At 43.0% G+C, this 14,976-nt stretch overlaps 1 long non-coding RNA gene across 1 annotated transcript; it reads right to left on the bottom strand.

The window, feature by feature from the left end:
* Window positions 1–384: 384 nt before the first annotated feature.
* 1700025F24Rik (RIKEN cDNA 1700025F24 gene) lies at window positions 385–13,805 on the bottom strand. Its single transcript, NR_040578.1, has 4 exons — window positions 13,630–13,805; window positions 12,587–12,664; window positions 11,884–12,130; window positions 385–777 (listed from the first exon to the last, which is right to left on the bottom strand). It is a non-coding gene; the product is annotated as an RIKEN cDNA 1700025F24 gene (long non-coding RNA).
* Window positions 13,806–14,976: the final 1,171 nt, after the last annotated feature.

The raw sequence follows: 14,976 nt of genomic DNA, 5'->3' as shown, positions 1-14,976 counted from the left end.
TATATATATAATATATTATCTATATAAGATATATTACATATACATATATTATATACATATAATTATATACATATACATCTTATATACATATAATTATTATATTATACATATAACATATATTATATTATATAATATATTATATATTATTATTACTATATAATTATATATTATATTATATATTAATAATAATATATAATAATATATTATATAATAATATATTATATAATATAGAAATATATAATAATATGTTGTTATATTATGTATATATATTATATATTATTATAGTATATATACATATATATATTTTATATACATATAATTATTATATAATTTATATGGTCATTGGGGTCCTAGAATACATGGGAACCAGGCAGATGCAGGATAGCAAGATTTTCGATATTTTTTAATGGCATGCCAGAATAGAAAGTCGTGTCCTGAGCCTGTCTGAACTTGATTTAGAAAGAGCTGTTTTTATAAAACTCCATGAGTCAAACCATTACAGTGCCAGTTCCGTCTCTTCCTCGGAGCCCCTCCCTAGCACGGCTGAAATCGCAAGGCTGTTCTGAGTTTCCTGTTCATCGTGTGATGTTCAACCGACATTCGTTTCTCCACTCTGTGGTTTTCCATCTTCCAGCACATTGGACATCATACTTCTGAGATGCTAGTGGCTTGGGCCACACATATCACAAGAAGTTAATTCATTTGGGCTAGAGCAAGAACATGGTTCTAAAACAATTATCTGGAGAATTGTGTCAGGAGTAGCTCACGGAGCTTTTCCTAAGAAATAGGAAATTACGGAGGATTAGAGTCGAGTGTAATGTGTCAGGCAGGGGGTTTGTTCTGCTCAGCAATCTAGCCCATGAATGAGCAGCTCAGTTTGGGGGCTGGCTCGGACTAGGCGAGATTTCGTGTTGTGCAAATAGCTGTGGGTTACAGGAGAATGGAACAGACAGCAAATTATCTTAATGTTCTAGTGCTGAGAGGAGAAACATTGTGACCCAGGCCGCTCCTATGAAAGAAAGATTTAACTGGGAGCTTGCTTACAGTTTTACTTAGTTCATGATTATCATTGTAAGAAGCAAACACTGAGATGAAGCAAGGACTAGGAGTGTTACATCCTAACCTGAAAGGGGAGAGAGAGGAGGAGAGGGGAAGGGAGAAGTGGGGTGGGGGTGGAGTGTGCGCCTGGGCCTGGGCCTGGGCCTGGGCCTGGGCTTGGGCCTGGGCCTGGGCCTGGGCCTGGGCCTTGGTATGAGCTTTTAAACCTCAAAGCCAACTCTTAGTGACACCTCCCCCCACTAAGACCACACCTCCTAATCTTTCCCAAACAGTTCCACTCCCTGGTGACCAAACATTCAGATAGTCAAACCACCACACCAAGTATGCTTGCTTATCTACTGTAAAGGTTATTCTGCCTTTTAATATTATCTAATATTAATTATTTAATATAATTTCTAAATATAAAAGCATAAAATGTGACCTCTCTTCATCCTGTCATTCCTTCCATAAACAGTATGTCTGAGACGGCCATCTTTTTTTTTTTTTTTCAGATCATTTTAAAGGAAATTAAACTTGAAAATAACGTATTTAATTTGCCACTATACAAATAGCTTTCACTTGTTTCTAGGTCTGTTGTTGATGTTTGCACCGTGAGTGGCTACTTACTCATTTTTAATACTGTGTGTATACAACTATATTTGTGTGTGGATGAGTCCACATACTGCAGTTCCTTCAGAAGCTAGACGAGGGTGCCAGGTCCCTGGAGGTTGAGATGCAAGTGGTTCCCACCCACCTGATGTGAGGCCTTTGAGCTGAATTCTGGTCTTCTGAAGAGCAGCAAGGGCTGTCATTTCAATACTGTTAAGAATCTTAGTGTAAATTTCTGTATTTTCCAATGGTCTTAGGGAACCCCTGTGAAAAGGTCATTAAACAACTCCAAAGTGGTCGAGGCCCCCAGGTTAAGAACTACTGAACTGAGCCATCTCATATGTGTGCTTTAAAAAATATATACTTTATTTATATGAGTACACTGTCACTGACACACTAGAAGAGGGCATCAGATCCCATTAGAGATGGTTGTGAGCTACCATGTAGTTGCTGGGAATTGAACTCAGGACCTCTGGAAGAGCAGTCAGTGCTCTTAACCACTGAGCCATCTCTCCAGCCCTATTTGTGCTTATTTTTAAAGCATCACTTCACCAATGTTTATCAGGAGACATATCCAGCATCAACTTTAGCTTTAAACTTCTTATCTGGTTAATTTCAACTAATTAAAAAAATAACATTAATAACGATATAGGATTTAGGCAATTAAAATAAATATTCAGCTCAGGAACCCCTTATATACCTCTTCCAAGACAATGTTCAATCAACAGTCAAGGCTGTTAATGTTGTTCATTTCAAACTAAGTTACTGAAGTTATTTCTGCTATTTGCAGAAATCAATTTACAAATACTGTGTGTTACCAAAACACTATTACAGATCCTTCTCTGACACTAATCTTTTTAAAGCCACTCTCTGGTACAGAAAACTTTTCCCAGGGCCCATCTAAACTATTTTAGATTTAATAAACACCTTTTATTTTGATTAGACAGAATTTGTTCTACCGTTATTTAAATAGTGATTTAAAAACCTATGCATCATATTTTTCCACTATTTAGATGACCCTAAAACATTCATGTGAATAAAGAAAATTATCTGTTATCTGGTCAAAACACCTAATAAAATACCATCTAGAATATTAGCAGTTTCCCACCTCTTACCTAGTGCTTGATGCCTGTCAACAAAATCAAAAGCCAAGCTGAAAGCATCATGCTAGTTTTGCTGAGTTCTGGGCAATGTCCCAAGATTGAAATGAATTGTTCTTGGAGCTGTGGGGAGTGGATATCTGAAATCGCTCTTTTAAAAGCCGTAGGAGGCTTAGGGACTCTGAAACAGTAAAATGTCAACTTGCAGAAAATTAAAGGCTTTAAGTCCTGAGCGTGACCTTGGAACAAGGTTGATTTCTAAGCAACTGCAGTGGGAGAAAACTACAGGCACAGAGGGCCAGGCAAAGAAGTCTGCCTGAGCCTACAGCCCAAGAACTCCCCCCGCATAGCAGGATGCTGAAATAAGAAAGACTGGAGAAATAGTCTTAGTTCTACCACCGCTGCTTCTTGATCACTTACATTCCCTGAAAGCCATTGAGCCAATGTAACGGTTGGTTTAGCATGCAGGCTCCAGAGGCCGATTGTCTGGGATCAGAGCGGTGGTTTCCATCACTTGCCAAGGAATAAGCTTGAGCGTTGCAAGCCTAGAAGGGTCCCATTTGTAAAAGGAGCTTAGGGTAGGCTTGCTTGTGAAGGATCAGTGGCCTGCACGGTAGAGTCAACCATCATGCACCTTTCCATGAACTGTTGGAGAACGCCTAAGATAGGGCCCTACAAGCTCGAGAGAGAATTGGATTGTTTAGTTTTCAACTACCCATACAACAGATGTCTAGATGAATCACAAGTCCCGCTGGGAAGGAGGGCTCTTCTTACATCCTGGTATGTAACTGAGTGCAATGGTTAGTTTTGATTGTTATCATGACGGTATTAAAGGGAGCTAAGTGAAACACACTTCTGGGTGTGTCTGGAAGACTTTTCCAGAGGTGATTAGCAAGCAACTGAGGCACAGTACTGTTGTGGGTTTGGTTTAACGCATGTATTATGTTAATTGGGTACCCAAAATTGAACAAGAATCTGCACGTAAGTCGCTGAGGGTCCCCGCCCCCAGTTGGTTGTGATTGGTAAATAAAGTTGCCAGTGGCCAATGGCTGGGCAGAGAGACAGAGGCTGGACTTTGGGATTCACAGGCAAGGGACCAAGAAAAGGAGGAGGAGTTAGAATTGCCGTGCTAGGAAAAGGAAACGGAACAGGTCTGAGGGGTGCAGAAGAGAGAGCACAGCAATCATGTAAGAGACGGGAAGAGTGGTCCCAGCCCCCCTCCCGGCCCACTAGGTCTAGGAATACAAAGATGAAATATAGATTTCAGTAATAATTCAGGAATATCGGATGGAAGAGTGTATTAGCCGTGTGGAGCTTTGGAAGTGCCCAACCATTGAGCTGATTGAGGCATATTAAATATAAGGCTGTGTGTGTGGAACTCCAGTCTAGGACTCGGGCGGCTTCACTTCTCTCTTCGATTCTGAAGCTTCTAGTTCCATGAATCCATCCACTGGTTTCTTTGTCTCTCTGGCTACCATCAGCTATTACGAGGATCTACTCTGCTTCTAGTCAGGCAAGCCAATCTACTAAGCCAGTCTCTGGTTGTAAAGCCAACCTGCTGGTAAGTCACACAGACTCTCTCTCTCTCTCTCTCTCTCTCTCTCTCTCTCTCTCTCTCTCTCTCTCTCTCTCTCCCCCCTCACCTCCTTGGTTCGACTCTTCTAGAGAATCCTGACTAGAACATTGTACCCTGTTCTCAGAATTTATTTGTTCTTTCTTGCACGTGTATGTCCGGTCTGCTGGTGTTCTGGACTAATGATAATTTCTTCTTTTAATGAAGCACAGGTCCATCTCTTGCCCTTGGAAGTGAGAGGTGCAAAGAAAGCAGGAAGGGAGGGGGGGGGTCTGTGCCCTCTTTTCTTTCTTATCCTGGTAGATCCTTTATCCGGCCTGAGTTTTTTCTGGCCAGTAGATTCAACACTCCCTGAGCAATTATACCAGCTCATGGATGCCCTGCTGGTACCACAGTAACCCAGTCAGAAGAGGCAAAGACCAGCCTTTCCATTGGTACAGAATAACCTTGGCAAATGCAGAAGCGGACCATTCACTGAGGTGGCTTAGGCAAATGAAATGGATTCTGTTGCTTGTGAAAGAATCTTGGGAGAAGAGGAAAATGAAAAAGCAAACAAAATTATGTCCTACACATTGATCCTTGCTGTGGGAGTGTGGGACAGAATGGCAAAAGGGGCTATCATTAGAAAAGATGCTCTGAGCCCTTTTACAAAAAATGTTATCTGAATCCCAGGACTTTTGGTACTCGATAAAAATCCTATCAGGAGGCAGACTCTCCTCCCATGGGCTGGTGGCATCACCATCACGGAGTCAGACAAAATGACCTTCAGAAATGAGCTCTCCGGAGGAGACGACACACGGAGTTATATACAGTTAGGAAAACGCATGCTTTGAACATTGCCTCTGGAGCCAAGCTCCAGTTTTAGAGGGGAAGAAAGCAGCAATGAATACTGTTCAGTGCTGGGGATTCAGAAAACCTGCAAAAAGGAAAAAGAGTCCTTCCCTCCAGCAATGAATAATATTATCACTGGTACCAGTAAGCATTTACCAAGTGGCTATTCAACCAACCATCAATTTACACGGTCTGTATCTCAGCCAGAACCCTCCCTGAAGTCTTTGGGAAAATCTCAACCAAGGGACATTTTGGACAACCTAATCCCCAAAAGAAAGCTGGAAACCGTCTCCCTGGCTTTTCTTGTCACAGAGCACATCTGCTAGCAGCAGAGGGACAGTTTATGTTTAGACAACATGGAGCAGGATTAAATATCATGGGCAAACACTGATAATCATGGGCCTGGGGCAAGGGGCAGTTGGGGACAGTGCTCTGAGTCAGCACACAATGTCTAGCACCGGATGTCCGGGAAATGAAAGTGTAAACAGTGATGTAATCAGTGACACAGCTATTTCTGGTAGAGTCATTTCTGGGTTGTGCAGTTCTGTGTAAATCTGACCTTGAAACCGGAGGCCTTTACCGTTGCCAGTCAGCCTGCATGCATATGTGTTTGGGTTCGTCTGTAAGCATGTGCACCTACCTCTTCATGGCCTGTGTGCTGGGGAACATGTTTCTGCTCCCATCCATGTGCAGTCCTATGTGCTGGCATGTACCTGGGTGCCTACAAGCATCTCTTTGGCCAGTGGCCTGCATGCTGGTGAAGAAAACATGTCTGACCTGCCCACAATTCCCAGAATCATCCACTGTGACCTCCAGGGACTTTCTTTCCTGGATATCACAACATCCCTCCAGCAAAAGTAGCAGAGACTCTAAGCCACACCTTCTCTCTTCATCCTCTGAAGAAGAAAGGCGAGGATGAGGAAATGCCCAGCTGTGTGTTGGGGAAGGTTCTGTATTGTGGCTCTTCATCCTCTCCCATCCACCCTCCCAACCCATCACATTACAGTTAAAACTGGGGAGATAGAGAAAACCTGTGGATAGGAATACATTTGTACCTGTTTGCCAAGCAGTGTGGAAAGTGTATTTTGTTGTGAATGGCAATAATTATAACAAGCATTACGGTCCTTGATGCCTCCATTCCAGGAAGAGGTAAGCATTGCCTTGTGGATAAGTGAGTTGTCGGCATTACGAAATTGGGAGGTCTCTCCTCTGCAATTACATCCAGCCTTCTCTGAAATCCTCCAAACAAAGTGCTCGGCAGGAAAGCAAGGTTGGAGAGCAATTTGGCAGGACATCATAGTGATTACTGGTTTATAATCTTTGAGGGAGAAATGACTAATTGTTGATCAGATCCGTTCTCCTCCTCTTTGGAGTTTATACAGCATCGGTGAGATGGTAAATCCCCGAGTCTTTGGGGATTAGGCGTGATCATGAGATCAAACCTGTAAAGTAGGGTGTGCATGCAAGAGATGACCACCACTCCCCAGTCAGTTCCCAACATGAAATGGATGCCCTGGGCCTGCTCTGTCACTGTCTCTGTCTGTGTCTCTGTTGCTGCCTCCTCTGTTTCTCTCTGTGTCTTTCTGTCTCTTTCTCTTTCTCATTGCCATCCCAACACACACACACACACACACACACACACACACAGAGAGAGAGAGAGAGAGAGAGACACGCGAGAGCGCGCGCGCGCGAGTGAGTTCAGGTAAGATGGAAAGGGCTCCTTTTAGGGAAGACCTTGATAACCAAATGGGTGAAAGGCGATCACCTGATTGGTTGAGAAATCGACCTTGGAAATCGACCTCACCTGCAACCTTTGGGCCTGCCCTGCTTACCTCAGGCTGTAATGACAGGGAGATGCACTCAGGTGCCTTGGATAATTATCTTAATTTTGCATTTTTGGATTAATAGAAGATATGTACATATATAGTTTACTATGCGGTACATCATCCCATATAATATGATATTTAAAATTACATTCATTTATTCTAGTTGCACATCAAATTTGCAACATGCAGTGCTGCAAAATGTAGGCTTATTATCTTTTTTTTTCTTTTTTTGCAGGGCCAGCTCAGGTGGAATCTCCACTCAGAACTCTCCCCACTGTCACTGAGGGGTTAGCTGGGGCTGCTATCTCATCCGAGGTTAAGGTCATGCAGACTCACATGGTTAAAACACACTAGTTTCTGCACTGCTGAAGAATAGGGTGAGGTCGTTACTCTCACCTGAACTGTGGGTCAGTGACTATGTTCCGTTTTCAGTGGAACTCTTAAGTTCTAGCTTATGTGGCTCTGGAGGTACTTCATACTATGCCTGTCACTTCTTGATACATTTCTGGTTTTCCTTCCTGTAAACATCTAGAAGCAGTGTTCTGCTTTCAAAGGGCTCATCTTGTTACAGAAGGCCTGACATGGATAATATCTCTTTGGGGTACTAGTTAGCACAATTGTAGGGAAGATGTATCATCATATTTACAAGATCACACACTTCAAGAAGGGGATTATTCAAGACTTGTAAAAAGGAAGTGTGATTTTGAGAGTCATTGAAGAAGTACGCCTAGGTAAGGCTCTATAGCTGGAGATAACACCTACACAATTCCTGGAGTGCAGAGAAGTCAAGTAGAACCTTCATCCCTACAGACTAGTGTTCATGGTACTGGAAGATGCTATTCATGCTATCCAAGGACTAACCCAGCTCCAAGTTCTTCTATCTACAATGATGACTTGCCTGGAAGATGTGCTAGTGTAGTAATGGTGCCAAGCTCATGGGAGTAACCAACTGATATCTGATTGGATTTAAGGCCCAGTCCATGAGATGGAGCCCATCCCAGACACTACTTAGGTGACCAAGAGCCTGAGATCAGATAGGCTAAGGTCTTAGGGTAAAGCCATGTGTTTCTATTCTGCTAAAGGAACATAGCTATAGCCATACAATGACTTTTAACAACATTGTGCAGTACTCATAGATCTGTGCCTTGCCCAGCCTTCATCACAACCGCTTCCTTCTGCAGAAGATGAAGACAAATAGTGATACCCAGCCGGACACTGTGCAGAGAGTGAGAGATCTTGGGACATTCAGCCCTAATGGGATAACTCCAGCAAATCCATCTCAACAGGTCCCGGGGAACTCGGTGGAAGAGGAGGCAGAGAGACTGTAAGAACCAAAGGGAGGGAGGACACCAAGGAAGGAAGGCCTCTTAAACACAGCAGGATGGATGCACGTATGAACTACAGAGATGGTGGCAGCATGCATATAGCCTGCACAGGTCAACGGATGGGACCCCAGAGCTGAGTGGAGATGGACAGAAACTCCCAAACCTAACCCAGAAGCTGTCTCCAATACATAAAAATTAGTGAAATGGTGGCATCTTGAATCTTGGAAGTAACCCATAAAGCTCCAACTTGATTTAAGGCCTACTCAATAGGCAAAGAACTCATGCCTACTGTTATAAATCTAGCCAACTACTTGTAGCGGCTGAGGTCATGAGCCCTAGAGGAGAACCTATTACTGACACTTTCCCAGAACAGCATAACCTCTAGCTACACTCTAAATACACAGGTCGGTGTAGCTCCCGGCCCTCTTCAAAGAAACCTCTCTCTGTAGCAGAAGGAAACTGTTACAGAAATTCACAGCTGGTCAAATGCAGAGGGGAAAAAAAATCTATGGAATTCTCGAGATACATAAATAAATTTTCATTTTAAAATAGCCACATGTAATAAATAGCATAGCTATACATTACTAATAATTATTACTAAACATTTGTTATTAATTTGGAAACACATTAACATGCATTCCACCGAGGAAACCTTATGGAAAACCTATGAAAGATAACATTCTATGCCCTATTTAACAGATTACAGAGGTAAGATTTAGAAAGGTTCAGTTGCTTAACCAAAGATATACAATTTGGAAGTTGTGGAGTGTGTGTTATACCCATATCTATCTGCGGATGGTATGAACTTTTGCTCTTGGTGTCTTATACTTCAATGTCACTTGACAAGGTTCCAACGAAATGACTCTTGTCATTTAGTACATACAAAGCTGCTTATTGTAGACCCATGTGGCCTACCAGCCACGCCACTTTTCCTCAGCTTGAACTGTGAAATTTTCACTTTTGTCAGTAGCTTGGGATGCTTAGAATTGTCAGCAACAGATTCAGGGCCAAGAATGTAAGATTCCTTACTAAAATTAGACAGAAATGGCAATTTCGATCCCTTCCTCTTTCTTCCAGATATGACTTAGATGTAGTAGTTGTATTGTAATGACTGGGTCTGCCTCCCTAGATATCATCATCATCATCATCATCACCATCATCATCATCACACCAAGAGAGTTGTATCCATTTTGTAGAATATTAACCTACAAGTACCAAAGAACGTGGGTTTCAATGATTAAATCATGACAGAATCATTGTCATCTCTAAACAAATTCAGAGGTGACGGTTGATGGTTATGAAGCCAGACTTTGGCTACTTTATGGGTTATTTTTTTCTTTCACCCTGTGAGAGAAAGTATACGGGGGGGGGGGAGAGAAAGTGAGAGAGAATCTCAATAAATTCAGGGGGATGAAAGGGGCATTAGACTACTTCCTCCTAATTAGGGGCATCAAGTTCCTTAGGGAATTTGATGACAAATTTCTTCTTCTCCTCTTCTTCCTCTCCCTCCTCCTCCTCTTCCTCCTCCTTCTTCTTCTCCTCCTTCTTCTTTCTTCCTCCTCCTCCTTCTCTTTCCTTCCTTCCTTCCTTCCTTCCTTCCTTCCTTCCTTCCTTCCTTCCTCCTCCTCTTCTTCCTCCTCCTCCCCTCCTTCTCCTCTTCCTTCTTCCAGTTCTTCTTCTTGTTCTTGCTCTACTTCTTGTTTGTCTTCTTCTTCATCGTCACGGTTGTCATCTTCTTCATCTCTTCCTCCTCCTCTTCCTCTTCCTCCTCCTCTTCCTTCTCCTCCTTCTTATTTCTTCTTTGCTCACAACAACTTAACAGACTGCAGCCAACAGCAACCAGCCAACAACCCACCAACAGCTCCCCAACTCTCAGGGCCCTAGCATCATTATACCCTCTGAAGAGTCCCGAGAATTCCAAGCATCACACACAAGAAGAAACTATCTGCAGTTAGAAAAAAATCACAGCCCAGATTGAGCATGAGGCAGGTCATAGTCAGCTGCTATGGACAATCTGAAGCAGCCCCATATCCTACACCTGGAATTAAAACAAAAAACATATTCTTATAATATGACTGTGTATTTTAAAGAAATCAAAATTCTCACTAGAGTAAGGACCCAGAAGCTCATTCATGTCACATGGTTTTTAACTGACATCTTAGCTGTGTCAACTACTACATCTAAGTCATATCTGGAAGAAAGAGGAAGGGATTGAAATTGCCATTTCTGTCTAATTTTAGTAAGAAAACTTATATTCTTGGCCATGAATCTGTTGCTTACAATTCTAAACATCACGAGCTACTGACAAAAAGTGAAAATTTCACAGTTCAAGCTGAGGAAAAGTGGAATGGCTGGTAGGCCACATGTGTCTACAATAAGAAGCTTTGTATCTGCTGGGTCCATTCTATCTTTAGTGTTCCAGCATGATGGTTTGTATATAGTAGGCTCTTATCTACTGTTGAATGAATGTGTGTTAAATAACGCACATATGGCTGGCAAGATGACTCAATGGGTAACGTGCTTGCCAGTCAAGCCTGATGCCAATCGTCTGGCCCCATGCTGCAAGGAGAAAACTGTTAGTCCCAAAGGTGGGAGGAGAAAGACCACCAGCCCTGATAACCATGGCCAAATTGATTAAAGCAAGGGTTTTTTTTTCCCCCTCATATACATGGGTTGTCTTCCCCTAAGGCAGCATTTGAGAGGTCAGCATTGGAGGTGAGGAAGACACGGCTTTTAGAGTGCAGGGATTGGGGAGGGGGGTTGCAAATGGGGGATTTGGCAGGCAAAATAGTCAGGGTTACAGGAGCCGAATGTAAGCATAACAGGTTAGTCCCTCCTGAAAAAAAAAAAAAAAGACTTGGTTGCAAGGTGGGCAAAGCAAGGTAGTCGTGGGTGGTCATACAACCTTCTGAAACAAGGGTAAACTTGTTATAGGCAGATAGCTATAAACAGCTTTTTGAAACGAAGACATAATTGCCATTCCTACAACAGGCAGGATAGAACTATTTGTAGTTAAAGTTATGGGGGGGGGCATAGCCCAATCCTTGAGAAACAGAGGTTTAATCATAAACAGGTATAAATCTAGTATGTCTTTGCTATAGGTTTTTTTTTTTTTTAAGATTTATTCATTATTATATGTAAGTACACTGTAGCTGTCTTCAGATGCACCAGAAGAGGGCGTCAGGTCTCATTACGGATGGTTGTGAGCCACCATGTGGTTGCTGGGATTTGAACTCAGGACCTTCGGAAGAGCAGTCGGTGCTCTTAACCACTGAGCCATCTCTCCAGCCCCGCTATAGGATTTTTTTTAAAGCCTAAAATGGAGGCAGCCTTGTTTTTCAGAACCAACTCCTAATAGCTGTCCTCTAACTTTCATGCCCACTTCTCAGTCTTAAACACACACACACACACACACACACACACACACACACACACACACCACAAGCAACCAGAATGTTTAAATGTGCATACCCAAACCCTTAGCGTTTTGCTTAGCATATACTAGTCAGTCAGTCAACTAATGGTGACTACTGGTACCTACATTTCTTAGCAACCCCAAATTTGTGGCAGATGGGTGCTACCTGCTGCTACTTTGGTTGATTCAAGGATAAGCAGCAGCAGCTGGTGGCTCTGCGGGCCTCATTAGGCAGAAAAGGGCCTGAATAGGGCTTGATGTAGGCTGAGGAAGTAGCAAATGATGAATCTCCTTCAACCTCAGCTGGCGCTTTGCAGGGGAAGGGTGGCCAGGGGGGCCAACTGTAGCAATCACTTAACTGCCACCAGATCCTTGCGGCTCAGCAGGAAGGATGGATGCTTAAAGCTTTCTTCCTTTTGGTGAAGAGAAAAAGATTATTTTCCTGTGATGGGAAGACGGTTGGTGCTCACTCGCCTAGGGGAAAGGACGCGGAAACCTCACTCCTGCCCTTGCCCCACTTCGCCCTGCCACAGCTTTTCAGCAAGTTTGATCTTGGTCCACTTACTCTTGTTTCCCTCCGCTTCTCAGGCCCCTCCCCATCCCCTTTCATCTCCTCTGTCTCCCTGCCCCTGTTGATCTTCTTTTCCCACACTGTTAAAGGAACATGTTTTGAACTCTGGAACTGTAGAAAGACCTAGCACCCGAGAACGCGATGAATGGAGCAAGAACTCCCTGAACTGCTCACAAGCCGCCTGTTCTCCTTCCTGGGCACCCGGCTCTCACTCCCACCCACCACCCGCCACAGTGGGTGAGTTCCCTTACATTCCAGGGCTGCTTAACTATTAGGAACTATTAGACGAATCACTTACCTTAACAAAGATCAATGGCGATCTTTAAGCTTCCTCAAATGTCACGATTATTTCCAGGTTTTCAGACAAGGCTCAGACCTGTGAAATAGAGATCCAATGACTTGGGTATTTTCAGGATGACACTATTTCTGCATGATGTTTTCCAATAGACGTAATCATGGATCAAGCACAGTTAAGAGATTTGAGCTTCGTATTTTTATGAACATTCCAAATGAAGCAAATTGGAGACATGATTTAGTTAAGGCTTCTAGTGAAGTACATACCAGAGCATATAGGTGCTGGGGTAGGATATATTTTGTGCATGTATGAGTCACCGCCTGAGGTTCTGTCACTAGTGAGACTCCGTGGTGGGTACCAACAGGCTTGCTTAGTGAGTGAAGAGTTAATGTATCCCAAGAGTTGTAAAGTGCACCCAACGTAAGTTCAGGTAGGGAGAGCCGGGTCCAGGATTCCAACTGCTCTGTGTCTGATTCCTAGAACTACAGAGCATCCTGCTTAGTTTTTGTATTGGAGAACACAATCTCCATCCTTTTATGTTTGAGGTCAGATGTTATAAATTACAATGACTCATTGTGAACAAAATAAAACAAACTAGGTGTCCTGGCTAGTTTTATGTCAACTTGACACAAGCTAAAGTCACTTGAGAGGAAAGAAATGCAATTTTAAAAATGCCTCCGTAAGGTTAGGAAAGCAAGCCTTGTAAAGCTAGCAATTGATAGGGAAGGACCACGCCCATTGTGGGCGGTGCCATCCCTGGGCTGGTGGTCCTGGGTCCTGAGCAGGCTAAGCAAGCTGGTAAGCATCACCTCTCCACTGCCTCTGCATCAGCTCCTGCCTCTAGGTTCCTGTCCTGTTTTGAATTCCTGCCCTGACTGCCTTCGATGATGATGATGAAGAAGAACTGTGATACGGAAAAGTAGGCTAAGTAGACCTTTCCTTCCCAAGTTGCTTTTGGTCACGGAGTTTCATCTCAACAATAAAAACTCTAGCCATGACATTGGAATTTTAATAAAGGGAGAAAAACTATGACCCACATCACTGACCTGGAGCACTGTTGTTTACTCCTATCAAATCTATCACATGTACTTCTGAGGTGAGCAGGTGTCTGTCTGTAAGCTTTAAGTGCTGTTAGCAAGACCAGAGGGACCAGAGGCTAGCATTTTACATAACATCCTGTGGGGAGCGGGTGTGGCGGTTGTCCCAAGATGGTGCCCGGGACTGCAGCCTGACTTCCTCATACACCCGGAAATAAGCCATGTCCATCGTGAGAGCTGCGCAGGCGCACCATGACCTAAGATCAGGGCATTTGACGAAGGCCAATGAACTGAGATTACGTGGACTGGGCTGATGGGGCATGGTTGAGGGGTTATGTAAGGGATTGCGATTGGGGGCTAGAGGAGAGTCCTGCTTGCATGTCGGAAGGTTCCTGAATAAACTGATTTGAGAAGAACTCTGTGTTGTCACTCTTTTCTGCTGGTCGGAGACAGAAGCGACAACATCCTGAATGTATTTAAACGCATGAGTTTTGCTCTTTGAGGGCATCTGCAGGTAAAAGTTGGAACGCTTCAGGCCTTGTCTCTGTCAGTCCTGAAGACAATTTAAGAAGAGCAAGAGATACAACTGAGAGTTTGACATTAGAGAGTTTATCAAACATGCATTTGTTTAAAACAATTCTTTTTATGTTGTCTTGTTTTTTTGAGACAAAGTTTCACTGTCTAGCCCTGGCTGTCCTGGTACTCACTCTGTAGACCAGGCTGGCCTCGAACTCTTAGAGATCCACCTGCCTCTGCCTCCAAGTGCTTGGTTTAAAGGCGTGACCCACCACCACTCAGCTAAAATAACTCTTGTAATCCAAAAAAAAATTGCATATTCCTCATCAAAACGTTTAATTGAAATCTTCTTGACATACAGGTTAAGTCACATTAGAGAGAAGACATAAGAATGTGTTTAAATCACTTTGCTATAATAGGATTTTGTAGATAAAAGCCTAATTTAAAATAAATGGGCCACTGGCTAGGTTTAGACATTTTCATCATATGAATTTCTCCTCTGAATGTATTTGTAGTAATGGGTTTTTGGGTGACTGTCAAACAGTCAGTTGTCTTAGACATCGCACCTCTCTTTGTGTAGGTCTGATAACTGATGAGCACCGTATAGAAGTTTTAATAATGACAAAGACAGAGTTTGGCACAGGTGTGAGGCTTTCTTCTGTATCAACCCCTCAAATAACTTCTGTTCAGGGGATTCGAATGCAGAAAGTTTCAGTATTCATTCAACAACTGTGTGTGAAACACTTAGGTAGGTGAAACATGGCTCTCATGTTTAAGACCCATCTCTGGATAGAGTAGGCAAAAATGGACAACTGTTGGGGTTTGGTCTTTTTCTATCTA

This window comes from Mus musculus, chromosome 10, assembly GCF_000001635.26.
Source record: "Mus musculus strain C57BL/6J chromosome 10, GRCm38.p6 C57BL/6J".
NCBI classification, from domain to species: Eukaryota; Metazoa; Chordata; class Mammalia; order Rodentia; family Muridae; genus Mus; species Mus musculus.
The sequence above is the reverse complement of the archived record's forward strand: the minus strand, read 5'-3'. Positions and strand labels throughout refer to the sequence as shown.